Source organism: Sciurus carolinensis, chromosome 2 (assembly GCF_902686445.1).
Source record: "Sciurus carolinensis chromosome 2, mSciCar1.2, whole genome shotgun sequence".
In the NCBI taxonomy this organism is placed as follows: Eukaryota; Metazoa; Chordata; class Mammalia; order Rodentia; family Sciuridae; genus Sciurus; species Sciurus carolinensis.
Genome location: NC_062214.1, coordinates 170,670,145 through 170,697,214, shown reverse-complemented (window position 1 = coordinate 170,697,214; position 27,070 = coordinate 170,670,145). Strand labels below are relative to the sequence as shown.

At 41.9% G+C, this 27,070-nt stretch overlaps 1 protein-coding gene and 1 pseudogene across 5 annotated transcripts in view; both read right to left on the bottom strand.

Annotated features, from left to right (window-relative positions):
* Positions 1-27,070, bottom strand: part of Rgs6 (regulator of G protein signaling 6) — a 567,125-nt gene that overhangs the window by 365,865 nt on the left and 174,190 nt on the right. The window lies entirely within an intron of this gene.
* LOC124978542 (uncharacterized) lies at positions 6,493-6,601 on the bottom strand (annotated as a pseudogene).

The following is a 27,070-nucleotide window of genomic DNA, read 5'->3' as shown; positions in this document are numbered from 1 at the left end:
AAAACCTCTATCACAGTGGTGCCTGATCTTTTCAACATTTTGACAGTCCCTCTAGTTGGGAAAAGCATGTTAATTACTAGTAGAGATCAACTGCAAAAGCTTCAAAGAATCCTCTTTTCTCTACCACAAGGGTGGTTCACATGACATTCTTCTTAAATTTTTACAACAAATGGAAATGACCATTTCTTTGTTTTTTTTTTTTTTGCGGTACTGGGGATCGAACTCAGGGCCTTGTGCTTATGAGGCAAGCACTCTACCAGCTGAGCTATCTCCCCAGCCCACCATTTCTTTGCACATGACTAGTTGGAAACAAAGAGGAAAGAAATTGATGGAATTTGTGTATCCAGGCACAATCACAGGTGTGTGTGGGTGTGTGCAGTCTTACATATGGAGATGCATAACACACACAATCCCTTTAACTTCTCTTCATTTTTCTTCTTTTGCTCCTCTTTGGCATGTTTACATGTGTGTGTGTGTGTGTGTGTGTGTGTGTGTTTGTGTGTAAAGGTCTAAGGAAAACAAAGAGGTTTAACAAAGTAGTAGCTTAATAATTTTGCTTATAATTTAAGCCAAAAATCAAAAATTATCAAAATTTCTTAAAAATGCCTCCATATAGAGAATTCTGATGAAAGTTATAAAACTGGTTCTACAGACAAGGTGTCCATCAACAGATGAATGCATAAAGAAAATGTAGTAGGTATAAGCAATGGAGTTTAATTCCGTGATAAAGAAAAATGAAATTATGTCAGTTGCAGGAAAGTGGATGGAACCTGAGATCATTATGTTATGTGAAATAGGCCTACAGAAGGTCAAAGGTTATATGTTTCCTCTCAGACACAGAAGCTAGAGAGAAAAAAGGAAAAGAAAGTGGGGAGGGGCAGGGATCTAATGAAAATCAAAGGGAGATCAGTAGAGGAAAGGGACCAAGGGGTGGGAAGAGGGAAGTGATAATGACCAAATTATATCACTATATTGTATGCATGTGTGAATATGTAACAACACATCCCACCATTATGTGCAACTAAAATGAACTAATAAAAATAGGGAAAAATCCCCTAGTTCTCAGTTCAACACCGACAGCTATTATTGGAGACAGCATGCACAGCCAGACATCAAATACACACCCAATAAACTCATCCACCATACTAATATCTTGCAACTCTTGATCCGTAGTGGGGAAATCGGTAAATCTCTTGTTAACACCTTACAGGCTGGTCTCCAAGGACTCTCTGTACCTATCACAGGAGCAACAAATTGCTCCTGGTTGGACTGTTCTGCATACTAGGAATGAATGGATGAATAGATAAATATATAATCATCTTCCTGTGATAACAAGGAGGGATTTTTACCATTTTAACTTGTACAATTAAGCTACAGAAATTAATGTTGACCTAAATAACAGATATTTAAATGGCAGTAAGAAAATGAAGTTAAGAGAGATGAAAACTTACAAGCTTACCTTTGCACTTTTGATTTGGTTTTCATAGGGATCATTTGAATGAGTGACCTCTTCCCATTCACAGAAACATTGGGAGTTTCCCCTCTTAATCTTACTGCTACTGAGAAACAAAGGAGGCTGCTGAAGAAGAAAAGGATGGAAAGACAGGAGAGATAGGGAAATTCACAAACCATTCATGGAGTGAATGCAAATTTCCCATCAACACTTGGGAATGTTTGTGATTTCTGAACTCCATTCACAAGGCTTCATGAATATCATGTACAAGGTCTACTTTTGGTCTTTACTGATTTGTTTGGATATTGGGGTAAAATATAATCCTTTGGGGCAGAATCTAATGGTAAGAAAGGGATATATCACAGATGATCAATATCCTTCAAATACTGTGTGAGCACAGCATCCAGAGAAAGCTAACTGCTGTAACACTCCCTAAATCTCAGTGGCTTAACAATGATTAAAAAAATTGATTTCTTGTTTATGTATCAATCCAAGTTGGCTGCTCTTAGAGACACCTCTCCTGGGTGGCTCTCTTCCCAGCCACAGGGCAGTGACCCACTCTCCTTCCACCTGGTAGCTCTGTCATCTTTGATTTCTCAAAAATCAACATACATAGGATCACCTGGGAGTCCTGTTAAAGTAGATTCTCATTCTTTTGGTCTAGGGTGAGGTCAGAGGTTCTGCACTTCTAATGAGCTCCCAGGTGATATCCATGTGCCTCTGAACCTTCTGCATCCCATAAGCAGGGGGAAAACAAGGTGTATGGCTAGATGATTGTGGGATCAAGAATACAACATTTCCACCAACACCCCATTGGCCGGTCACAGTCACATGGCCACACCTAACCACAAAGGAGACTGGGAAATGTAATCTAGCTAAATGTCCAGGAGGAAAAAGTCTTATTAACAATTAACCAGTCTCTGCCACAGGAAGAAGCAAGAAACAGAGTCCAGACATCTAAATCATTTATCCTTCCTACTTGTAAGCCTGGATCAAATTCATTCAGGAGCAAGAGGCACAGTCTCCCTAAGTAAGCCATTGTCTCTGTTGCTCTGAAGCTACATCTAAAACAGACATCGTAGATTCTTTTTTTAAAAAATTATCATTTTTAAAAATTTTTTTATAGACTGCATTTTGATTCATTGTAGATTCTTAAAGGCATTAGAAAGCAACATACCATAAACATGAATTTCTTAAGCAAGTCAGAAGGGATTGTCTACAGTTTCCTTCTCTAGAGATTAAAGTAAATATCTTCTTAGAGAGCATCTGTACTGTAATTCAACTGAGCTGACATTAACCCCAATACATATAGCAAATTTTTCACCCTCTGGATCCAAAACAGCATTCCTGATCCACAAAGATAAATGTGTTCTCCAAACTGAAGGCAGAGAAGGGGAGAGAATTGGTGCCTTTGAGATTTGATTCTGTCTTATCCAAAGAATAACAACTTCTCAAAAGATAACTATTAAACCAAAACAATTTTACTTTCTGTGCCTCATATATATTGATTCAAAATTGGTGACGGCCAGGGGAAGCATGGTGGGGACAACTATCTTCTTGCCTCAGGTAAAATCACAGGTGAGCAAGAAGAGAGGTATTTGAAGGTCATTTAGCCCCAAGAAGGAAAGAGATCAATTAAATTAGGACCTTAAAGAGAAAGCACCCCCTGTCAGGGTGCAAACAGCTCCTGCCTGCGACCCTGTGCTTTTGAGGGCTCTGCTCAGACTGGTGCCCCTCACAGGACAAGGAGCTCAGGGCACTAGGGGATGTTCCCCAGCAGGGTCATTCCTCCTGCTTCTAGACCAGCCCTGCCCCACAGAATATTGTGGGAGCCACAAATGAAAGTAGCATCTAGAATTTTAAAGTTGTTAGTAGCTACATTAGAAAGAAAGAACTAGGTAAAATTAATTTGGTAATATATTTTATTTAACCCCATGCATCAAAAATGCTTTAATTTCAGCACATAATCAATAGAAAAATATTTATGGAGGTTTCAAAATCCAGTGGGCACTTTACATTTAGTATACCTCTCAACAAGTGCTCTCCAGCCAGCATGTGGCTATTGGGCTGCACAGCACTTCTGGACCATGCTCTGGGACACAGGACCCTGGGATCCTCTGCTAACAGGATTCCATGTCCACCCCAGGTCCTGAGTGCAGCTTCCTGAGGGCAAACCATGCAATGCTCTGCCACTCAAGGGGGTCCAAAGAGCAGTTGCTTGAGGGATCTTTGGGTGGTGCCTGGACATAGAGTCTGGGTCATTGGGTCAGATACTTCATGAAAGAGCTGGGGCAGGAGAGTAGAATGCAGACTCCCTCCCATCCCATGAGCTGGCTCTGGCCTTGGATTCTAAGTTCAAATCAGCCTGCAGGTCACTATAAAGGTACATTGGTCAAGGTGGGGGACAGGATACATTTCATTGACTTAATTTATATATATTTAGATATTTGTCCCTATGGTATTCCGTCTTTTGTTTATATCTTGAGCCAACCCCATAAACAGTAAGGCAGAAGTTGAGATGGGTAAAAACGACAACAGCAAAGGCTTCAGCTAGCTGCAAAATCTGCAGTCTTCCCGGGCAGAGGAGAGAATACCATTCTTTTATTTCAAAATGAGTGTAAACACAGATGACTGCAATGCTCCAAGGAGCCCTCTGTATGATGCTGGACACCACCCCTGCATTCCCCGCCTTGGGTTCTATGCCTCTGTACTTGGTTGCTGTAGGTCCATCAGGTAGAGACTGCCAGTTTCAGGTAAGTCCTTGTCCTTAGTTTTGGGTTAAATAGATTATTGGACACGTTCATACCACAGAAATTAAGCACTGCCATTCCAATTCTGCCCTTGATTGCTTTGTTCACTCCCAGTTAGTCTAGCCACTAAAACAGGAACTAGCACACAGTAGGTGCTCAATAAATAGCTGTGAGTCAATCATCCTAAATATCTTTTGCATCTTTACATAAAAAGCCATAAGTCACTATCTTTAATGGTTGGTCAATAGTAACCTTCCAGGGTTCTCTGTGATCACCATTCTGCTCTGCTGTTCAGCAGCTGGTGGGTTAATACAGGCACAGTGAGACCTTCTAGGCAGGGGCTCCAATGGGCCGGTCGCTGATCAATGCCCCCACTGTTCAGGCTGCTCAATACCCAACTCTCACCCCCAGCTAGTTAACATTGGCTCTCACAGTTTGCACATTCTGGCCCATTTCTTCTGGTGATAATGTTTTTGTTTACCCATGGTATACAATCGGCCCTACTTTCATGTTGGCAGTTAATTAAATTTCTGGGATAAGGATACTATTATAGCAGTGATTTGCCCTAAAGTTTTGATCATAATAACCACAGATGAGGTAGGGAAGGATACAGCCATAAGATCAAAAGGTGTTATCTGGCACAGGGAGAACCTTCCTCCTCAGGATACTGCCCTGTGGAAGTACCGACTCTATTAATATTCAAGGTTCAGATAGCGTGGAGGACAGAATCCACAATATCTCCACTGATCCCCATCTCCTCGTGTTTCTGCCCTTGTATAATACCCTACCCCTAATTGTAGGGGCCCCACAACTTGTTCCTAAGCAAAAGAATATGACAAATGAGATGTGATGTCCCCTCTAAAATGGCATTACATAGGATGGCAACTTCCACCCAGCTAGCAGACGCTCCCTTCCTGTCCTGATGAAGCAGGCTGACATGATGGATTCCCATTTGGAGGAACTGAGGGGCATCAGGAACAGTGACCAAGGACCTGAGCCCACAGTCCAACAGCCCTGAGGGAACTGAGTCCTGCCAACAACTGTATCGGTGGGCTGGAACGTAGGTCCTTCCCAGCTGAGCTTTCAGATGGGACTTGATTGTGGGCACCTCATGTGTGCCTTCACAGACATTGAAGGAGAAGGTTCAGGTAAGCCAGGCCCAGACTGCTGACCCACAACCAATGGGGACATGACACACATATGGTTTTAAGCTTTGACATTTGTGGTAACTTGCTACCCAGCAATAGTAGGTAACACTGTCAGCAAATGTGGCTTTGTTTAGAATGGACAAATATGTATGCATACTCAAATTCACAGACAAATTTTATGTGCAGAAATTTTTAGACTAAGAAGAAACTCTTAACAGGTTAACTCTCAACTCTTAAGAAAAAGAGAGTTTGGATTTAGGGGAAGAGAAAGAAGATTTTACTTTACCTTTTGTACTATGCGAGCATTGTTATCATGCTTATGTTTTATTTTTATAACTGAAAAATTTTGAATTACATGTACAATAGATTGGCAACCACCCCCTTCCATGTAACAATCTATCCAGCAAAATATTTAGATTTTTTTGAATTACAATCTTGCCTTCCTAATGAGGATATGATTGTTAACCAGTATAAATCTATTAACTTTGCAGGAAAGGGACTCTCCAGGTTCACCCTGAGACCTCACAGGTGGGGATCACAGGTGGGCGGGGTCAGGTGTGCCTCATCAGAGGTCCCAAATGAAGCTGGCAAGGAAATACTGTGATCCACCTCTTGCTTCTTCAAATGATGCTTTGAACCTCCACTTGGCCCCTGAACTTCTATTCTGAGGACAGACCCAAATCTTAGACCAGGAGGGACACCTGTCCCCTGCCCCACCTGGCTGGAGCAGAACGGCCAGGAATGGGGACTCAGGGAGAAGGGTCTTTGCTATATTTTCTTTAGCCTAGTATTTTTTTTTTGATGTATGCATTACATTTATTACCTTCAAAGTTCATAATCCTGTTGGTCAGAATTCCCCATCCACGAGTTGCACACAAATGGATTCAATCAATTGAGGATGAAAAAATACTTCAAAAATTGCATATGGACTGAACATGCACAGACTTTTTTCCTTGTTATTATTCACTAAACAATACAGTGTAACAACTACTCACAGAGTCTTTACATTGTATTAGGTATCATAAGTAATTAGAACTGACTGAAAGTAGACAGGAGAATGTGCATAGATTATAGGCAAGTACTATGCCATTTTATAAAAGATGCTTGAACATTCACAGATTTAGATCTATTTTTTTTTTTATTAAAACGATGGTTAGATACCACAAAGTAGGTGGCAATGCCTGCTATCAGGCCAAGGGCCTCTTCCATTCTTGTCAAGGGGAGCGCTAACCTCTCCTTTCATATGACACTCTTTAGCTGAATATCACAAAACATACAACTGGACTTCAAGAAATTGAAATAGGTTAACTTATTGAATGTTAAACCATGCCCAACATGTAAAACAGTTTGTGGCCAAAACACACAAAAATGATGAGATGAACAGAATAATGAATGTGAATTCAATTAGTCCAGCCACAAGTCCTCAAAAAATCACTATGGCAAATTAGGAGAGAAAACATTCACAATAAATTGAATGCATTGGACAAGGAAGAAAATAGGCTAGGGGCGGTAGTCAGCTGGTTGTTTCTCTCCACCAGCTGTTACACCTGCTGAAATCAATTGATCCATAGAAAAGTACATTTTTTCCTTGCAGCACTTTTTGTGGGATGAACCTACTCCTACCAATTATTCTTTGCCCTCAAACAACCTCATGTCCAACACTTCGTCACTTAGATTTTGCAAACCTCCCTCCATAAATGGTCTGTTCCTCAAGTCGAATGCAGACAGGCTTCAGCAGTACCCTTGGCTGGTTAGTGTCACCATATAATGAGATCTTCTCCATCACACTCCAAAAAGTTTCTGAATTCTGAGGCTCCTGAGTGTGTACAGCAACGTAATTCCCTATTCTCTCTGTTGTATAAGTTTACCAGTCCGCATTCAGGATTAACTATGGAGAAGCAAATAGAGGAAGGAGCACACACTGTAACAAGAATTAGAAACCCACTAGTGTCCACTGAACCACATGTTTTTGAAAGTAAGGAACATAATAAAAGAAATCAAAATCAAGGCAGGGAGATAACAGAAATAGTGGAGAAGAGGGACTCATCTGATGACCAGTAAAAAGAAGGTGGAGGGAGAGCAGGTCAGTCTGTCTTCCTTTCCAAAATGGAAAGGGCTAGTTTGAAGGGATTTGCATGGCAAAGATGAATTTTAAAACATTCAGATAGGTATTACTGATGAACCCTAAGACCTTTGAGAATATGTCACCTAAGCTGGTTTAGTAAATTCAGCCTTACGGGTAGTTTATTAAAAGGGGTTTTTCTGGGGCATGGGACAAATTTTTATCAGTGTATTATGAGACTAAACCTAGAAGGGATTGCCTGAAAGGGTTGTCACTTGCATGATACCAACATGGCAACAGAGAGTAGGAGCACTCTGGATGAGAAAGTGTTCTAGGGAACAGAGCAAAGCAATGAATGATTCTGAGGCACAACACGGCCAGGAAGAGGCAATCCTGGCGTCTGGCTGCCTGGTCGCCGCAAACGCACAGCACATCCCAACACATTTGCTCTTTTCAGCAGTATTTTCAAGAAAAACGTGATGGCATTTATAAACACGTTCCTTGGGTGGAAAGATGCCCAAGCACAGAGCAAGCTGTAAAAATCCATGTGGGCTATTTTGCCAGAATAAACCACCAGACCACAACAAATAAAAGCAGAGCCCCAAAGGAAACCCAGCAACAACTTTGTAAGGTTTCGGCCACAAAATGGCAAAGGGGATAGAAGAACATACCACTCATGAGGGTTGCGGCCACCCAAAGGACTACCGAGGTGCGTCCTCTTCCCTCACGGTGGTGCACCCACTGAGCGGCCCTGCCCCTCCTTCTCAGACCCCGCTCCCCATCAGCAAGCCCACTGCAGGCACGTGCTCTCTGAGGGCTTCCTTGCTCCTGCACGCTGGGCTAAAGAAGCTGCTTGGACACTTGTATTGTGGAGACTTTGCTGCGCTCGCATTTGGCTCATGTTCTAGACTTGCTGAGCACCTCAAAGCAAGAGCCCTGAATTCTCTTTCTATCCCGAACAGGATGCCTGATTCCTTGTTGGAACTCACGAAGTATTAGCTGAGTTTCCAGTGAAGTAAGTGATGCTTAGAAGCAAGAGGTAGACCTAGCACGGCTTCCCATCTTCCTGGTCCCACCTCAGCCCTGGTTGGTTATGGATACCATGTCCGCTGAAGAGATTTTGCCCTAAATTTACAAACAGAAAATCAATGATAATAGTCACAGTCATATACCACCCTGCTAGACTTGTGTTTAAAAAAAAAAGCAAAACAGAATGCAGACTTTATTTTTGCAGTACTAGGGATTTAACCCAGGGGTGCTCTACCACCAAGCTATATCTCCAACCCTTTCTTAACACTTTTTATTTTGAGACAGGGTCTTTCTAAGTTGCTGAAGATCTTGCTCAATTGCTGAGGCTGAATTCAAACTTAAGATCCTCCTGCCTCAGCCTCCCGAGTCTCTGGAATTACAGGTGTAAGCTGCTGTACTCAGCATAAAAAATAACTTTGAATGTTATCTCCATTAGAATTCTAGAATTAAATTATGGTCATAAACTTCAGTCAGTTGTTGTTTATCCCTCCCTGAGTTATTGTAGCTCCACCAAGTAAGAGTTAGCAATATCCATCTCCAGATAGACAGAAAGGAGGAGGGAGGAGGCTCAGCGCAGGAAATTTTCCACTTCTGATGAGTCACACACTTGCACTCTGCCACTTTGTGGCTCTCTGAGAACTACTCGCTGAGTCTTTCTGAGGTTCAGTTTCCTTATTATGAAATGGAAAATAATTCATTCTCTATCAAAGGGCGGTACCTAAGACTCAGTGAGATGACTTCCTTAGCACGTCTGAGGCAGAGATCTCCAACAGTGCGTCTCAGTCTCTTTCTCTTCCTCCTCAGACATCCACTGTCTCTTGCACCCTTTCCCGTGGCTGATCAGGAAGGGCTGCGGAGACCCTCCAGAGAGGGGTCCCATGAAATATTCCATCTGACTTTTACTTGATATGGGAGCAAAACAAACAACATGCAAATCAAAGTCCTTGCTTTCCTTTACCTCTGCAGAGCAGCACCGTTCTGGAACCCTGTGCCTGGAAGGCAGAAGAAGCCTTGCCTGCCTCGGCGTTTCTCCTTCACTCTCTTAAAATCTTTTTGCATCAAAGAAAACAAAATGCACAAACTAAAAGGAAAGCACAGCCAGTGGTGAAGGGGAGGTTCAACAATCCACTTGCTGGTTAGAAAACACCACTTCCCATTCTAAAACCTTCTTGTGTGACTAATTGTCCAAACACTGACTACTTTCATCATCTTTGCTCACCTTTCTCCTGCTGCCCTGCCCTGTCTAAAGATCAATAGCCCACATCTCAAATGGGACCTGAACAGAAACATTCTCTCTCTGTTATCTGCACAGTAGGGATTTCAAAGCATCCACAACTGCTTTGTCTCTGGTCTGGGTTTTCCCCCAATTAATTGTTCTCGTCTTCTAGTTCTATTAATGCATTTATTTTATTTTTATTTTTTGAGACAGGATCTCACTAAGTTGCTTAGGACCTCACTAAGTTACTGAGGCTGGCCTTGAACTTGCCAACCTCCTGAGTGCTGGGAACACAGGCATGCGCCACTACGCCTGGCTCCTATTAATGCATTCATTTTCAGTGGCTCAAACCCAAACCGTCCCTAATCTCACACTCCTCCAATCTGGATGTCACATCCCTCAAGCCATCATTCTCATCACATCTTACCCTATTCTCTCTCTTCCTCATATTTCCAAAAAATTCCTATTTTATTTTGCGGAGCAAATCAGCATTACCTGTGTTCTGAGGCATTTTTCAGATAGGCCAGCAACAGAGGCAGGACAGGGTTCGCTGTTTTCAGACCCCGAAAAGCCTGTCAAAGTTTCTTCCCTTAACAAAGAGTGGAAATAAATCCAACCCTTCGCTCGAATAAAGAGAAAGAAGAGAAATCATTGAATCTTTTTGTTCCCATTCAGCGTTTCCCCCACTGCTATACTAGTTAGGCCTTTTACACTGGTTAATGTAAATTAACAATGTAAAATGCACACAAGTGCAAATTACAGGCTCTATCACAGTCACAGTTTTGATTCTTGAAATTTGGATAAAGAATTCACGTCACTCAAATTTGAAAGCAGAATTCTGCTCTGCTACTAATCTTGCCCTTGAGTACATGACAAAAACATAGTGGAAGAGATGAGAGGAAGAACAAAAGAGGTGGAATGATTTGAAGTCAAATACCCCGGATAGAACCTTTTGCTTCCCATGAGTTTTCCACAGAACTTAAGAACAAAAAGAAAACAGAAGCGCCATTACACAGTATAAAAGAGAACTCAAATTTAGTTTTTCTTATCCATTATTATTCAGCACTCTTGTTGGAAAATACGGTCAAGTCGTTACATTCAAGCAAGGCCGGGCATAAACAAAATTCTCTGTGGGAGGCATTGTTAGCACCCTGGTAGTTTGGCTAATGGCTGAGGTTGCAGGAGGGCCCAGCTCCCACAGAAACGTCATGGAATGAGTACATTCCAAGAATGGCTCTACCACAGTCTCTTTTCAGCCTCCAGTTCATGGGGTCAGAACTGAGGAACAGCTGCCCTGAGAGATATGGTGGATTTGGCACATTCTTCCATTGTCCACTGTGATACTTAGAACACTTCTTCCAGGCAAGGAAAGGTTGCGTCGCCCTCCCCTACCTTTCTTTTACCTTCTTGAATTCTTGGGTTCTGCAAATGCTGGAAAGTGGCTGGCTGTACCAGTTTGGTAGGGCTGCCCTAACAAAATTTCACAGACAGGGTGACATGAACAACAGAATTTTATTTCTCACAGTTCTGGAGGCTGGAAGTCAAAGTCAAGGTGTGAACGGGGCTGGTTTTTTCTGATGCCTCTCTCCTTGCCTTGCAGATGGCTGTCTGTCTTCTCCTGTGGTCTTTCCTCTGTGTGCGCATCCCTGGTATCTCCCTGTGTGTCCAAATCTCTTCTTCTTCAGAGATACTAGTCATATTGGATTAGGGCCCATCCCAAAGGCCTCATTTTAATTATATTCCTCTTTTAAGACCCTATCCCAAAATACAGTCATTGCTGAGGTTCTGGGGGTGAGGACTTTAACACCTAAATTTGGGAGAGACACAATTTAATGCAAGACAATGGAGAAGGTAAAGAGTTTCCAGATGGGCCCAAGTTTTTCCTCCACGAGACCTCACTTCCATTCATTCTCATCACATGCACTTAAACAACAGGAATCACACGTGAACAAAACAGCAGTCCTCTCATATGGCATTTGATGACTCTCATATATATTTTTTAGGGTCCAATTTCATAGACTGACTTGAATTTGGAGGAAAAGGAAGTAGCAGTAATTTTATGCTTAACAAAGTATATTGGATTTTTAAATTAACTTCCATTCTTCCACCCAAGTTCAATACATTTCATTTCATTTCAGTGTGGTCATTCCTAGTTATTCAGAGAAGAGGTTTAGATTACATCTTACAATCTAAGTAATCAACTGGATTCAATTGAACAACATTTACCATTTATTAAACACCTACTACTTCCCAGGTCTTATTGAGATACCTGGTACAAAGTTAAGTTACTATTCATGGTAAGGTAGCTTATAACCTAATGGGTAAAAGACACAGGACTAAAGAACATAGTTAAATACTATAATTGAATATAATAAAAATATTTTTAAAGCACCTTAAATTGAATTTAAAATATTGAAATTAGTAAGATTGGTCAAGTTTGCAGAAATCTGCCTGATTCCAAGTTGACGATACATGGTCACATTAATGCTGTCTTCTTTGTCAGTAGCAGGATAGTTTTATTTTTGGTGACCATGCTTGAAAAGGCAATAAGGACCCTCATAAAGACCACACATCTGCGAAGAGGGAGGAACTATTTTTCACTGTAGTGGCTCTGAGAGCATCATGTGGAGTCCTAGGAAATAAAAAAATCACACACCGAACGTTGAGCACTGGAAAGATATCACAAAACCACACATGGAGGTCCACTTGGCAGAGCCAGCAGATGACTGGGAAATCCAAGGTGACCAAGTGCCCCAAACCTGATCAAGGAAACCACTATACTGGAAGATCACCTTTGGCATCAAATAGCCAAGGAGGGCCTGAAATTCAGCCAGCTGTGATTCAGCGACCTGGAGGCCAGGTTCTCAGAGACTCTCATCGCCCTCTTCCGCCATTCCTCTGCTCTGGAGGCCTCACTTCTAGAGGTTGCCCTCATTCTGCCCACGGTCATCCCCACATTTTGGTGCACCTTCCTGAGGAAGAGTCTGTATTTTTGGAGTTCTTTTTCTTTTCCCATAGGTATCCTCAATGGTGAAATAGAATTCAGGGACACCGTTGTGTGTCCCAGGATGGTTCACTGAATGCCTTAGAGCCTTGATATCTTAATTTGTCAAAAAGGACTAATTCCTCCTATTCCACAGGGTTGTTATCAGGGCAAAGAAGAAAACAGATAGAGATGCATTTTGTAATTTGTAAAACAGAACAATGAGAGTCACTAACATTTATCGAAAGTCAGCCACAGATAAGACAAAAAGCTATATGCTTCATATGTACGGGCTCATTCATCTTCTAAACAACCAGGTGAGGTAGGTGTTATTATTAGCTCCATGTTCAGATGAAGGAAGAATCACAGATAGATTAAGTAACCTGTCTACGGTCACCAGAGAAGCAGGGGCAGGGCTAGGTTTGAACCAGGCGGACCAGCTCTGGAGCCCTGCTGTTAAGCCACGATGTCATGCTGGACATTCCAAGTAGGTTGTACAGGGCCACACATCTCAGATTCCCCAACTCTTGTCACACACTGAGACTGCCACAGAATTTGGTAAATGAATTCGCCCAGTAGTTCACTGGCTGCTCTTGTTACCCCCCTTATGTAAAAGGAGTACATGTTTGCAGTAATTACCTTAAAACATCTTTGTTCAACCAAAAAACTCTGGGGATGTGATGCCAGGTACCACAAAAAATGACAAATATAATTATGGACTATTTTCAGGGCTACTTCAAGACCTCAGGGGTGGCCCTGAAAATAGCCCATAATTATCTAAATAAAAGCCCCCCTCTTTGGAGTTTCCAGAAAGACTGAATTGCATCCCCTCACAAAAGTAAAAGTCCAAGTCCTAACCCCTTGACCATATGACCCTATTTGTACAACATATGACCACATTGGGAGACAGGGTCTTTTCAGGGGTAATGAAGTTAAAAGAAGGTAATTAGGGTTGCCCTAATCAACCTGACCCATTTCCTTGAAGGAAGAGGAAATGTGGACATGAACAATCCCATGGAAGGAAATGATGTGAAGACACAGGGCGATGGTGAACACCTATGAGTCATGGAGGGAGGCCTGGCATGGCTCCTGCCCTCAGATCTCTGAGAAGCACCCAATTCTACTGACACCTTGATCTCAGCCTTCTGAGAGAAATCTCTGTTGTTTAAGATTCCTAGTTGATGCTAATCTGTCACAGCAGCTCTGCAAACTAATACACTAGGCAAGAGAATATGGCATCAGAGAAGGCAAGTGTGGGAAAAAGGGATGGTGGTCCTTCACCTTTGCCTTCACTTGTATTTTCATCTACTTTGTACTACACGCCAACAGTTAAGTATTATTATCCCCCACCCACTCCTGACTGCCAAGTACACTTTCCTAAAATATTTTTCAGGGTGTTGTTGACCTGTCCACAAATCTCCCCTCACCACTTCAAGGAAAAAGTTCAAATTCCTCCCCAACGGTCCTGAAAATATCTCATAATTTATAAGCCAGAGAACAAACACACCATCCCAGCTGTGCACATCCACAGAGCGGTGGCAAAAGAAACCTGGGCACTCAGCTCCAGAGAGAGGAAGACATGTTCCACCTCCCTATACCATCTGGGTTGCTGCTGGTAACTGAGGGACAGGAAGCCAGATTTTCTACACAAAGACTTTCCCTAGTTTCAAGTCTCAGACAGATGCACTTGGGAACCCAAAGATTCCTGAACTTCTAGAGCTGTAGAGTCTAAGCTACATCCCTGTTTCCATCCCTTCTCAAGTTGAATCATTTCTACTTGGGGGTGAATACTGAATGCCACAGTGTGAGACCTGCTTCAATTGCATTTCCTCTCCTGTCAATGCATAGGTTTCAAATAGCATTTTTCTTTAAGGAATCCAGATTCTTTGGAGACATTACCTAAGTTAACACTTCCTCAATGAGAGATGAAGGGTGTGGTCAGCCTGAGTTTGGAGATCACAAGATGAGAGGGCCAAGAAGGAACATCTTCACCTTTCCAATTAGTCCTAACAGCTACCTGGGCAATATGGCACACTAAGAGCCACCTTTTCATCCAGACCTCCCCAGGTTCCAAGTCTGTAAGTCTCTGATGGTCTCGATCTGGATGAACTTGAGAATTCCAGTCTGTTTTCCTGCAGGCTCAGTCTTCAGCTGGAGAAGCTAACCAGAGGCAGGCTCTGGATCCAACCTTGCTGTCCCTGTGAGTGTCATCCCTAATGGGAGCATGCCAATGGGCTGCAGCACCACTGGCTTCCTGTCCAGGTTTCTTACTTAACCATTCCCTGCTGGAACTGCAGCTTCCAACTAATTTGCTAGAGAGCTGTCAATCTGATGGCCTGTCCTTGCCATCAGTCTAACACTTAACACCACATCCTCTCCCTGTCCACCCATCAACCTAACAATAAACATCCTCCTGAAGCTCCTGCTACCACCAAATTAAATATCAAGCGTGAAGACAGGAACTCCTGTCACTACCTGCTTGTAAACCTCAAGGTCACCATTATTGGAACCACCCTCCTTCATGACCAGTCCTCTTGCCACTGCTTTGGAAGTTCCGACTCACTTTGGAATTACTCAGGGAGACTATATAATTCCAGATGGCCAGGCTGAACCCTAGATGGAGTACATCAGAATTTCCAGGAGTGGAACCCAAGAGCGGGTATTTTTGGAAGGACCCCAGGTGATTCTGATGTGCAGCTGAGTCTGTGCACAGCTCCTCCAGACCCTTCCTCGAGTTCTAATTGGCGCAGGCTGCACCTGGGTAGGGAGCAACCACTCCAGGAAATCATCCTGAAGTCAGAGAATGAAGATGAAGTGACCCTCCAGACACCTTAGCAGATGTGGTGACGTGAATGGCTGATATTTGAAAGGGAAATTGTCATTTTGGGGGCATTTACCACTGTGTGTGGAAAGTGGGTCAGAGCTCATGTTATATTCAAAAATTGCCTTGTAGTGAATTCTAATTGGGAATTTGAAAATGTATCAGAAACGTAAGGAATCCAAACCATTAATAATTATGGTTGGAAATCTGAGTATACCTCATCACAGCCCTGCTCAGTACCTGGGCTTTACGACACCCTGGGAATAGGTCATTTCTCCCTAAAATACACAATTATATTGAATAACCACATATAGTATCACTAATCTGCTAGGTGGGTGGTTAGTTCTAGAAGGCATTTCCTGGGTGGGAGCTTGAATGAACTGACCTTTAAGGTTCTCTTTATTTCTGGCAAGTCTTTGATTCCAGGTGACAAGCACTCAGGGTTCTAGAAAATGGAGGAAGGAAATGAGCTGCTGTTGGTCTTGGCCAATGTGCTGACCCACAGAGTTCAACCATGCCAGGGAACAGGAGATCCTGCTGTTCAGACGGCGTCACAGAATGGCTTTGGTATCACTGCAGGACCTGAGCTAACTAGAGACAGAAAGCTGAGGGTATGACTTAGAGTGACAGCCAGGAGGACTATGTGGGTGAGAGAGGGCCCTGCACTGTGGAGAGAAGAACCCTTCCTTTTCCACTGACTTCCCAGGAAGCCTGCAATGAAGCCTGCAGGGTGAACCCTGCAATGGGAGAAACGTCTATTTCACTCTGCATCACCTTCATATAGACAGCCCAGTTTCCTCAATCTTATTACTGCCCACTATCAAATCAAGTATTGCTTCTTCCAGGTTTTCAGGGCAGCACTGAGAATTGTTTTTCTCAGCATGCTGCTTCGGAACATGGTCATGCCATTGTAACTCATCAAGGTCCCCTTATAAGAAATGGACTCACTTGGGGATGTTGAAGGGACAGGGATGTGGGATTTTCCCACTTCCTGGGGAAAGAGCAATCAGAGAAAACAAGATAACAGTTGGAGGTAGGCATTTGCAGAAGGAAGGAGGCAGAAGGAAAACCTAGTGTCATTTAACTATTTAGAAAGATTTGGAAACTTGAGTTAGCCAGGCCTAATAGCAAATGAATTAAAATTGCTTCCATGCCAATTGTCTTAAGCCTGATGCCAAGAACAAAGCCAGACATCTGGTGCCCATGAAGCCTGGTTAGAACCATGTAGGGAGATCAAGCTCCGTGAATACTAACCACTCCCCTTATTCTGATCAAATGGTCCCCAAATGTCTCATTGGTGACAAGAGAAGTAGATGGCGAAAACAGTTAACTGGGCTGCAACAAAGTGGGTCAGCCTGCATCCAAATATTGGTTCTCAGTGAAAAGGAAGTAAACTGCCTTCATCTCCCACCACGCTTTAGACCCTGCTTTACATGACTGGCCCAGGCCACCTTCTTCCTGGGGCTCTGCTTGAAACTCTGGTCACCAGGGAATGCTAGTCTGGAAGGCTGGGATCTGAACCATTCTGTACCAGAGGTTTCCAAACTGGGCTCCAGAAAGACCCCTTAAAGGCTGACTCAGGGAGACCAAATGGGCTTCAATAAGGTGCAGGGTTTCCCAACTGAGAGCTACTGGCATTTTAGGTGGGGTGACTTCTCACTGCCTGGGACTGCTGACTACATTACAGGACACTCTACAGCTCTAGTTCCTATCCCTGAAAGGCCAGTGGCACTCCCCAGTTATAAGAGAAGCCTCAATATGTTCCCATCTGTGGCTGTAAGGCCTAGGGGGAGGGTGACAGCTGTGTCCCTGGTAGAGAACACCTGAAAGCACATTCCAGCTCTATGTCTAATTTGTATATACATTTTGCTAAAAATTTCATCAAACAAAAGTTGTCTATTGGGAGAACAACTGTATGTCAGCCACTGCTCTATGGTAGCCAGAAACGCCATTGCAGAGCCGATCACGCAGGTCTCTTTTGGGAGCTGCTCCTCCAAAGCCCAGTATATCCTTAAACTATGGTGGCGCTATAATTGCTCCAGTGATTTGGAACATACTACCCTCCAAAGCAAGTTAATGTCATGCCTCGACCATTTGTTAGAAAGTGCTACTTCAAGTTGCACAGAAATTTGTCTCCCTATGATTCCTACATACTGGACTTGTCTTATCTCTAAAATCCACAGAAAATAAATTTACTACCTCTTCTCCATAGCTTCCCTTTAAATATGAAGAAAGTTGCTTATTCCTTCCCTCAGTTTAGTAAGCAGCCTGATGCAACTCTTAGTTTATCATTTTCAGAACACCTAACTGTGTCTCAGTCACTTCACCTGTGCTATCTAAGAAGATCACAAAACCCCACCAGGTAAGTACAGGATCCCCATTTGGAGGAAGAAGCTCAGCAATCAGCCCACATCTACAGAAGAGAAAGGGACATGACCCATATCTCTGTGTTCAAGATCATGTTTCTTTCAAAACAAACCTGAGGTTTCCACACCTGACTCCCAGAATCAGCTGGGCAGCTTGATTTTAAAAATAGAAACACAGAAGTCCTGAAACTGATTTAGTGAATCAAAACCAGATGATTCTGATAGAACAGATCCAGGGATCAGCATTTAAAAACTGCTGGCTCAGGTGATATTTAATTGCTTCAACTTCCTGTGTCTTTATCTTGGGGGAATACAAATCAAAACTTTCTACAATGTGTGCTCCAAGTAAGGCCTGACAGGTGCAATCCACAGTAGATCCACTCCTTCCCTTACACATGGAGCCCCATACCCCACAAGAGGGAGGCAGGCCTGCACATGGCCACCGCCACTCTTGCCCATGCTGAGGAGTCAACATGGCCACTCACCTCTGATTCTGTCCCTCTGGCTCCTTTTTCTCCCCTGTACTAGTGTTCATGAAGTGCATCTCTTGAAGGCAATTAAAATTACACAGTGCCCTGATTTCAATCCTCCTGTAACCATGCTGAATATTTTCCACTTAAAAAAAAATTAAGTTTTAATTAAGTTTTTTCATCAAAACACCAGTCCTGCTGATAATGTCAGGAAGGTCTGAGAAAGTAATTACGTGCACAATCTGTTTTTGACACACTTCATTCTCCATTGGGACACTTTTTTTCTGTCTCCTTTACTTCATTAAAACTCCCCTGTTGCCATAGGAAGGTTGGCTTTCTTCTCTAGTTACCATAATAGAGATGAGGAACCAGGCTCCCTCCCTTGGCACAGAGCACACTGAATGGTCCCTGTTAGGCACTCAGGTTACACATGTGGGGCTTCCTTTTTTGAACTGACCAGCACAGGTGAAAAGGCCAATGTCAAGTTTTATGAAGGCACTTCGGTGGAATCCAGCCTATACTCTTCTCCTCCTGTGCCAATCTAACATGGAGAAAAGAAATATGCTAAACTCCCTCATTTCCTGAAGGTAGAATTGATAAAGATGATGCATGATTATCTACAGACCAAAAATGGTTTCTGTTTGGCATTTGGCAAGCAATGCCCGTTGGCAACCAACACCTATATTTTCCATATGGTTCTAACTTCTTGTATTAGTTTCTGAGGGCTACCATAACAAATCACCACAAACTAGATTGCTTAAAACAAGAGAAAATGTATTCCCTCAAAGGTCTAGAGGCCAGAAATTCAAAATCAAAGCACAGACAGGGGTTAATAGCCCCTCCAAATGCTGTAGGGGAGAATCCCTCTGTGCCTCTTCCAGTTCAGGTAGCTCCTGGCCTTCTTTGGTTTATAGGTGCATAACTCCAATCTCTGCCTCTGTACCTTCACACAGGGCCTCTTCCGTCAGCCTCTATCTCTTGTCCTTTTCTTATAGCCATACCAGTCATTGGATTTAGAGCTCACGCTAAATCCAGGAAGATTCCATCTCAATATCCTTACCCAGTTATATCTGCAAAGATCCAATTTCCACATAAAGTGACATCCTGGGGTTCCAGGTAGACATGAATTTGGAGAGGTCACTATTCAATCAACTACGCACCTGCTGATGCTGCCACAACTCAAGAAACACTTCCTAATGGAATCGGGCATGCCTTTTTTATCCCACCCTACCACTGAGCTACATCCCCAGACCCCAGGCATGCTTTTCTTGACTTGCATTTTTCAACTGCCATAAGGTAAAACCACAAAACCCAATTGAAGGGATCTGTGCATAAATCTTAAAACTTGTAGACACAAATTAAATTTGGGGATACACAATCCAAAATTTATAGACTAGAACCAGAAAAGTAGAATTCACCATCAAGTAGAATTATTCCTGACCCAGGTTAGTCACTAACCTGTTACCTCTACTTTTCTATTTAACAAATCTAATCTGGGATTCTTCCCGACAATTTGTTTGGAGGTTGAAACAATGGATTTTGGGAAATATGGACTCCACCATAATTTGGTTCCCAACTTTCTTTGACCCGTCTTCCCCAGGATTCATGACCTTTCACACATCCTCCAATCCAGTCAGCAGCAACCACCTCACTTCTATTGAATGCTTTCTTTTTTTTTTTTAATCATTTATTCATTTATTTTTTACAGACTGCATTTTGATTCATTGTACACAAATCGGGCACATCATTTTGTTTCTATGGTTGTACACGATGTAGATTCATACCATTCGTGTAAAACCATACATGTACATAGGGTAATGATGTCTGTCTCAGTCCACCATTTTTCATACCCCTCCCCCACTTCCTTCTACACAAAGTTCCTCCATTCTTCTCTCACTCCCCAATGCACTATATATCCTCCTCCACTTATCAGGAAAAACATTTGGCCTTTGGTTCTTTGGGATTGGCTTATTTCACTTAGCATGATATTCTCCAATTCCACCCATTTATGAACACTTTCTACTTTCCTCTTTCAGCCTATTCTCCCCAGCTGGAATGCTCATTGTGTTCTTCTCTCCACATCTTACACCATGTAGCGATTTAAAAATCATATCCTCCAATTCCTTGACCCTCTTCCCATCAAAAGGTGACCTCTAACTCCTCTCCCCTTGAGTACTGTGGGCCTAGAAGTGAACAGAAGTGATGTGATGGTGCATGATTTCTAAAGCTAGGTTGTAAAAGGTGACAGAGCCTCTGCCTAGATCCCACTCTACTTCTGTGATATTCCCTTGGGTCACAGTCACCAAGCTCTGAAGAGGCCAAGCAGTCACGTGGAAAGACATGTGTGTTCCAGCCATTGCCCCAGCTCAGGTTCCAGCCAGCAGCCAACATCCACAGTCACACACCTGGGTGAGCAGGCTTTGGGGTGGCTTCTGTCCTCAGCTTCAAATTATACCACCTGACACCAAGTGATGCAGAGAGGAGCTGCTCACACCATATCCTGCCAAAATTGCAGATTCATGAGCAAAATAAATATTTTAAACCATAATTTGGAGGCTTGTTGTGCAGTGTGAGATACCTGGGACACTATCTTCAACTGTCTTGACCTTCCTAAAATCCATTCATTTTTTAGTCCATGTAAAAGAATCCAACTTTATGATATCATCCCACACTTCAAATTCAATATGTCCTAAGTAAAACTCAGCTTTCCCTCTAAATCTTTGTTTTATCCCAACTTTCTATCTCAGTAAATGGTACCATCATTCACCCCATAGCAAGTGAGAAACCTGGGGGTCATGCTAACATCTCTCCCTCCACCATATTCAGTCAAAACCAAGTTCTGCCTCTTCCATGGCTATAGAATCCATTCACCACTCCTGCTCTTCATGAGGTCCACCTAAGTTACTGTCATCTTTCAATGGTGGCAACAGTGCCCTAGCTGATCTTGTTACCACTCCACTCCAGCGACACTAGAGAATTCTTTACAAATCACGAAATGTGTTCCCTGTGCCTTTCCTGAATAAAACCTATACATGATTTCCCACCATTCTTATGATAAAATCCCCAATCCTTAAGGTAGTTATGGTCCTGTGTGGCCAGCCTCTACCTCCCACTCCAGATTCATCTCACCCCCTGCTCTCCTTGTCCTCTGGGACCCAGCACCGTGACCCTGGAGCACTCTTTCGGTTGGTCTATGCTCTGCCTCACCACAGAGCACTAGCACGAGTTGCCACCTCCACCTGCAATACAGTTCAGCAGCCTATCCCTTGACAATTAATCACTCCTCTTCCTGTAATCTCCTCTCCTTAAATCTCACTTCTTCAGGGAATCCCTTTGCCCCCTGACATATCCCATATTACTTACTCCACTGGTAATTTTACATTGTTTGAGTGATCAAAAGATTCCTGAATGTCTGCTCAACTAGACTCAATTCAGGGAGGGTAGGTGGGGGTGTCTTCTTCTGTTCTTCACTTTATTCCTGGTTCTTAGCCTCATAGAGTAGGCACAATAAATATTGACTGAACAAATAAACTATTTCTTCTTTAAGTCTAGCATAATACCTTGCTTCAAATAGATTTTCAATAAATTATTAATGGATGGAGGATACTATTACATATCACCCCAAAGGGTTCTTGTAGCATAAAAGACTTAGAAGAGAAAAAGTTGAACCTCAAGGCTCAAAAATACAATCATATTTCAAATGTTTATCTATGAATTCATGAAACAGAAGGTTCTCCTAGGGTTATGGTTCTGTCTGCTGTGGGAAAGGGTTTTTTAAAACATTAGATATAACTTTTCAAACGTTTTCTTTACAGCATAACTTTAGTTTAGGATTTTGCCAATGTTGACTCCCAAACTTCATTTGAAAACAAAATTAAACAGGAACAAATGGAAAGATAGTAGCCTAGGAATCCATGCAATTCAGAACAATTTACTATGGTTTTATTTTTTTGCTAATATTTTGAGAGTAATAGCTTTCTAAATAAATATACTGGGAAGCACAAAGGCTCTGTAAACACATAATGATCACATGGTCTGGTCATGGGACATCATTAGTTCAAAATTCAGAAATAATTTTCCCAGTCTTGTCAAAGACTCAGTAATGAATTGAAATTCTTTGATTCCACATGTTTCTTCAATTTCTTTGTTAGTCTTTTCCTTTCATTCCTAAAAGTCCTGTGACTGAGATTCTCCTTACTAATCTGATGTTAACATAGTTCTAATGTGATGGTAATAAATATTAACATTCAACACAGATTTTAATAAACATTATCCTTTCTACATTATTTTGTTATATGCATTGCTGAGAGATGCATAATCTAAACACAGTCAGCAGAACTCTAAATAATTTAGAAATTTGGACTAAAATGCTAGAAAGTATTAGATCTTGGGTTCTAATGACGTAGGAGAAAGGTCTAAGAAAGGTTGAGTGATTATTCCCTTTGTTCAGAAACCACATTCCAATTTACTGAAGCATTGGCTTCCTTTGCCTTGACATGAATTGCTCCCTAAAAACTGTTAATCATGTTGACAAAATGGGCCATTTTAGAAGTGATAATCCACAATGCCAATAACTTTTAATTTCTAGCTTCAACAGCAAAAGGCTAGTAGTCTCTTATGTGCAATTCTACATTAAATTAATATTATTTAATCAACAACTAATCAAATAAAAGGCAAATGAAGGATAGAGAGGAAGACATAGAACTAGAAAAAGAGTTGTCTTTTCCCAGGGTTAACCAGTTTTTCCTCATGCATCTCCTTGTGGTCTTGAGAGAGATTTCTCTGCTACCCATGTCTTGCTCAATGGCTGCTAATGTCAGTAGGAGTTTTGGTGTAAGTCAAATAATAGAAAAGAATTCCTAGGAATATTAATGAATATCCACCTGAGATGGTGTTTGATTCTTATTTAGAGGGCCAGACTCCAAGATTTCTCAGTTTGGGGGCCTTTCTTGCAATAAGGGGCCACTTAAATCTTCTACTACCCATCATCCACACGCATCTGTCACTACCAAATAAACCCTCGCCTGGGTAAATAAAGAAAGGAATGGAATCACCGCTTAACCTTGAATACTGTAAGCTGGTTCTTGAGAGAACAAAACAGGGACTGGCTAATGTTACGGGCCCAGTACTCTAAAGATCAATCTATAAAGAGCTGCACCCCAGGCCCCCAACTGACCATCAGCAAGCCACTGACGACTGCACCGGAAGACAGAGTCCTTCTCCCCAAACCAGCTAAATGGCAGTGCCCTTGATTCCTCTGATTTGCATCCGAGAAATGCATGAAACAGATGGAAGTGATCTCAGAGACCCTGGGGACTTCCTCTGAGTGATTTTCATGCGGGCCTCGTGAAGCAGTGACGCAGAGCAGGGGACTGCATCAGGTATTTATTTTAATCACTGAAAAGTTTTCATTTATAATTCATAGGTACTTAGACTGCTTGGGATCCTTATTAAAAAGGATGTCTTTTTCTTTTCTTTTTTTTTTTTTTTTTTTTTTACCTCTTTGTGACCACAGGAAAGAGAAACCTCTTAAATGTGGTATAAGAATAAATTGTTACCAAAATAGAATCTGGAGCCCATTAATTACAGTGCTATCCAAATGGTATTTATAAAATCATCATCATCACCCTATGAAAAGAGGAATATATAATTTTGCCTTAAGCTAGTACAATTAACAGATTTAAAAAAAAAAAGTAATATAAAGTAACAATCTGATAACTACTCAGCATATCACTTCTCTTTCAGGAAGTCTGGGCTGATTTGCTTCCAAAAGTAGAAATAGTAAATAGTAGGGATTAAGAGGGAGATGGATATTAGAGTAGAAAAAGTTACTTTCATATTTTTTGGATGTAAGCATTTATCAAGGATTCAGCCTGGCAATAGATACTTTGGAAGATTATTTTTAAGGTAAAATAAATTTGATTTAATTTAAATTTCATATTAATTTTAAAGAAAAATTTAAAATTTTGTAATTTAATGTAAAATGTAAAATCTCAGAAATAATCTAAGGAACCATGAGAAACAGAGGTGCCTGATGTTACCTCTGTCCCAAAAGTTAACATGCATTCCAAATTTCCATGAGGGACATACAGAGATGTGTTAAGTACTGATGCTGCAATCTGGAGGATCCCACATAGGGACGTGAAAATGGTTGATGGACTTTTAAAGGGAACACCAGGGAAGGGCATCTTTGGGGAGTACAAGAAGTCACCGGGAGTCAAGGACTCTGGCTGGCCTCCTGCCCTTCCTCACCGTCTAGCAGAGGACAGGCTAAGGATGAAACCAGGATGACGACTCTGAGGCTTACCAGAGGTTTATTTCTGTCTGCAACTTAGAGTTTCAGAGATTTACCAGAGAATCAGCTCCTAGAAGAAGTGTGGAAAGTCAGTGGTCCCCACAGTGTCCCTGGGACACTGTGACTGGCCATTCACCAAAGCAAGATATTGGAGGACTTTAGCTACAGAGGAGCCTGGCAGATCAGTGGCTCTGGTGCTGATGCAGGGAAGAGAGAGAACCTGGTGGAACTGAGGAGCATATTCCTGAAAGTGAGTTCTTGAGGTGACAGAATTCCAAGAAGACTGGGGTCCTTGAGTCAGGGATGAGTCAGCAAAATGGAGACGAGCACTAAAAATCTATGTTGACCCTTTTTAGCTGGAGGTTGTTCCCTCCCTGTGTCAATGTCACTGACTCCTAGGTAAGAGAAGGTCCCCATAAGCTCCAGGTGAAGGCTTTAATCAATAATACAGACTCAAAATGTAAACCAAGTGTCTGGATGCCTACTTAAAATGTAAATAAGAATGATTCAGTCTTTATTCTCACAAAACATGGTGTCTAACTAGGAAAATATGGCACAAACCTGTAAATGGTCAAGCAATGTTCAAATATCATCTGTTATACCTTGACAAGGAATGCTGCACATTTTACATGGAGTCAAAGAGTTAATGTCTCTGTAATCAAGAGCAGCAAGCTCCAGGGCCTGCTTCAGAATGAATGAGGGAGACAGCCCATGACAAAGATGCTCAAAATTCCACTCTGCCCTGGAGCCCATGTGAAAACTCTCAGGCTAAGATCTCAAGCTAACACTAAAAGCCATTCTAGAAAGGTGAGGAGCCAAGGCGAACGCTGATGCTCCTAGGAGCTGGTTAACACATCAGATGCTCCTCTTCAGGGAGGGATGTCTCCTGAGAACCCCACTTTATTAATTCACCTCTGCTGACATTCATAATGGTGTTTTGGAGGTCATTTCTGACCTTTATACACATAACAAGCAGTCATCAGTCTTTCCCTCCATCTTACCTGGGTCACTAAAAATGGAGAAAGCCTTATGGCTCAATAGGCAGTGGAATCAGTGGTAAGTCTTCATTCTGATTCTGCTATAGGTCCCAACAAACTGCACCTCAGTGACACATGGTTTTCTTGGAAAATGGTGACAGTAATGTCCCATTCGGGGTTTTGGTGAGAAACCACTAAATGATTATGCAGCATCTTTCAACTACAAAGACTCTATGCTAAAATAGCAGCAGGGGTACCATTTCTTGTCCTCCTACATGAGACCTGGCCCAGTGCTTGAGCTAAATGTGACTCTGCTTTGCTTGTCAAGAAGTGGTTTATGGCATCTGGTGGGCATAAAGCTTCCTTCTGCTTTCTACAAAAACCATACCCATTTCAGGGAATATCTTAGCACACAGGTGGGATGGTCACTGGTAAATGACCACAGGAGCCTATTCCATCAAGAAACATCAGACCAGCCACAAAGAATAAGAAAATTATGGCATTTGCAGGCAAATGGATGAAATTGGAGAATATCATGCTAGGTGAGATAAGCCAATCTCAAAAAATCAAAGGACGAATGATCTTGCTGATAAGCGGATGATGACACATAATGGGGGGTTGGAGGGGGACAAGAATGGAGGAAAGAGGGACTGTATAGAGGGAAAAGAGGGGTCGGGGGGAGGGAAAAAATAACAGAATGAATCAAACACCATTACCCTATGTAAATGTATGATTACACAAATGCCTCTACTTCATGAACAGAGAAAGAAGATGTAACCCATTTGTTTACAATAAAAATAAATTTAAAAAAATAAATAAAATTAAATTAAATACTAAGTCAAATAACAACAGCAACAAAAAAGAAACATCAGGATCTTTTAAACTTGGATTTGGTAAAAGAATTTCTCATCTTTACTCTGAAATGATTTGGTGGTATTTACAACTCTACATGTTTCCTTACCAAGTCTCAGAGAACTGAAACAACTGAAAGTTAAGTGGGGTGGGGGAAACGGACCACTTCTATATGATTTTAAAATTGTTATTTAAATATGCAAATGTAAGCACAGAATACCAACTGGTGAAAAGAAATCTGCCTGAGACATGGGAAGTTCATCATGAATATTAAAGATTTAAGTATTCTGGATTCTAATATTTTATTCAATATTTCATCCTCCTTGTTGCTTTATTTTCTCCTTGCCATGGATTTCTCTAGTTACTATTGTTAAATGAATAAGCAGACAGTATGAATAAGCCTTTGGTGCTTAGCTGAAACTATCTATAAACAACTTTACTGGTATTGTAAAGCTCAGTGAAAACAGAATGCTTTCTTCTTTGCGCTCTGCTTAATTCAATTCAGAAATCGAAATAATCATGCTTTCCTACATGGAGCAAGTTTTTACTATAAAAGTTAAATTAATAATGAATCACATGGCCCTGAGAGTCTCTAAGCTGTCTGAGTAGAAGGCAGTTTATGCCCGGTAACTAAGGAAAGCCCCACTG